The sequence below is a fragment of the Osmia lignaria genome, unplaced genomic scaffold (assembly GCF_051020975.1).
Source record: "Osmia lignaria lignaria isolate PbOS001 unplaced genomic scaffold, iyOsmLign1 scaffold0001, whole genome shotgun sequence".
NCBI classification, from domain to species: Eukaryota; Metazoa; Arthropoda; class Insecta; order Hymenoptera; family Megachilidae; genus Osmia; species Osmia lignaria.
In genome coordinates, this window is record NW_027478158.1 from 31,732,501 (window position 1) to 31,735,000 (window position 2,500).

Sequence of the window (2,500 nt, forward strand, 5' to 3'; positions counted from 1 at the left end):
AAGAGATTTCGAATAGGTTTCTTTATTTATCATCCCTTCTTTTCGAGCGCCACGGAAGCAAGAGGAAAAGCAAGAGCGAGAGAACATTTCGCGTATACTTCATTTAACAATTTTAACCAACACGCGATGTACTCCACACACCTCTTAGATTTAACAACTGCTTTTCTCTTCTTCTCCCCTTAGCGCAAGGGTAAACCCCATTTGTCTCTTCTTTGGAACGCAACAAAACTTTCGAGGACTGGACGACCGAGCGATGGTCGCGCGGTCTTCGCTTATCTTTAACAAACGAAGTAGTCCGTATGTATTCTAAATGTTGAAGCCTCCTAGAGCTTTAAGCCATGCGAGACATTGAAATGCTGTTTTAACGGGAGCATGCATAATTGCTGCAAACATACTTTTATCACAAGTTCTAGCCACGCCACGGAGGCTTCGAAGTTCCTTCACCATTCGCTTTCCTCTCTTTTGTTACACAGTTTCAGACTACGATCAGGGGTACCGAAACGCTGTATTGATTGTAAACAACCATTTTTATCTTGGAGCGGAGCGTTCCTTTACTCGTTAGATTTGTCTTGTCGCGTGTGTATTCGCTTTTTCGACGCTTTTTAACCATTTAACTTGTTTAGCGAAGCTAAACGCACAGACAGACAAAAAAAAAGGAACAGCATCGCGCGTCAAACAGCGACGACCCATCTGAAGCGATCTTTCATTTATACACCGTTTGTAAACAGAGAGATGTATAAAGCGCGGGGAATCATTCGAAACCCTGGGGCTATTCGAGCTTGCATTTCAGCAAATTATCATCTCAAACATTTCACTCGTTTGCTTTTTCTAAATTTATAGGAGAGCTTCTTTCGTTTATTTTTGACACACCTTTCGTAAATATCGTTTCTGGCAACGTCGGGAGCGTGGATTTCTACAAGTGAACAATCGCGCCGATCCGATAACTTCCAGCAGGATGGAGAATCTTTATAGATTATCTTCCGAGAACTCGGTGCTTTCACGGGCGGTCGTTTATAAATTTTAACGAACGACTCGCGCGCCGTGACGCACTTGCGCTAGTTCGAAGAGATATTTCGAAATTTGTTTCTCTCCTTTAACGGCCTGCATTTAGTGTATCGGTTGCGATTTTCGTCACATCGTTTCCACGACAAACGCCGACGAACTGCCCAACTATCGCTCGTACGTTGCGACTCTTTCTTTGTTTATCGTTCATTCATTCTTTCAATTTCGTTCGATAATCCCGCTCCGAAACGTTCTACTTTCGTTGAACGACGGCGAGATGTTTAGAAAGAAATGAATTACTCTTTTTTCAAGAAGCAAACGCAAGCAGTCTTTTGTTAAGAAAACGACCCTCAGCCAGGCGTGGTCCAGGAATTGTATCCGTGGACCGCAATGTGCGTTCGAAATGTCGATGTTCATGTGTCCTGCAGTTCACACGTTGACGCGCAATTAGCTGCGTTCTTCATCGACCCACGAGCCAAGTGATCCACCGTTCAGGGTAATCGTAAAATTTTGTATTTCAAACTCCTTAGATCTTTAGAGTGTTATTTTCATTATTAACACGCATCACATTCGATACCCACATCACTCTCCCACCCGGCGCGTGCGGGAGAGCGAATTCGGGCGTCGCCAACGTATTTGTTTGTTTGTTCGATCGTTGACGACACGATCGCGTCCAAGGACGGAAACCGTCGGAGAAACGCCCAGTGGCACGCTCCTCTCGACGGTCGGGCGTAAAGTACATTTAAAAACCTTGAAAAGTACGAACGCACACAAGGAATGCGAGCGCGCGTCCTGTCGCTGAATCGTGGGTTGCGAGATTCGAACAGACACACGGCCGGCGACGATCGGTCTAACTAATGGACACATAGTTTTTCAAAGACTCGCTATCGTCGCTTCTCAGCCGGTCCGTAAACAACACACATCGATCAGGCGGACGCACGAATCTTACCACGGTGCGTGTTTCGTAGATTCCAGGTTACCCGCAAGTACCTCTCTCTCCCTCTCGAAAGAGGAATCTCGATCCGTCCTTTTTGGACAATGGAGAAATCTTTTTATCGCAACACGGATGGCAAAGAAACAACCAAAGCGTAGGAGCGTGGGGACGAGAGCGACGAAAAGAACGTCGCGAAAACAAAGTTTCGACGGTTGCTCGTTCTAATACATCGTAGTTTCAACTCTCTCAGTTTTAACCACTCCTAGACGCTTCGTAAACTTTTAACAATTCTTCGCCTCCGCGAGTTTCATTTCGAATAGAGCGAACGCAACACGGACCAAAAAAACTCCGGTGATGCCAGATCATTTAGCAAAGATCAGACGGCGGGTCATCTGTATTCCTTTTCTCTCTTTTTTATATCTTTCCATTTAACTAGGGTGTCGCAACGACGGGTACATTTATATATTTATATATATTGTATTTCAATTTTAATGATCCTTCACTTTCGGTTTGTAATAATATGATCCTTCTTTCATTTCGATCCTTCATATTGTAGGTTAACCA

General features: G+C 44.5%; 1 non-coding gene across 1 annotated transcript; it reads right to left on the bottom strand.

Moving 5' to 3' along the window:
* Window positions 1-1,346: 1,346 nt before the first annotated feature.
* LOC143306189 (5.8S ribosomal RNA) lies at window positions 1,347-1,501 on the bottom strand. The gene has a single exon (XR_013063650.1). It is a non-coding gene; the product is annotated as a 5.8S ribosomal RNA (ribosomal RNA).
* Window positions 1,502-2,500: the final 999 nt, after the last annotated feature.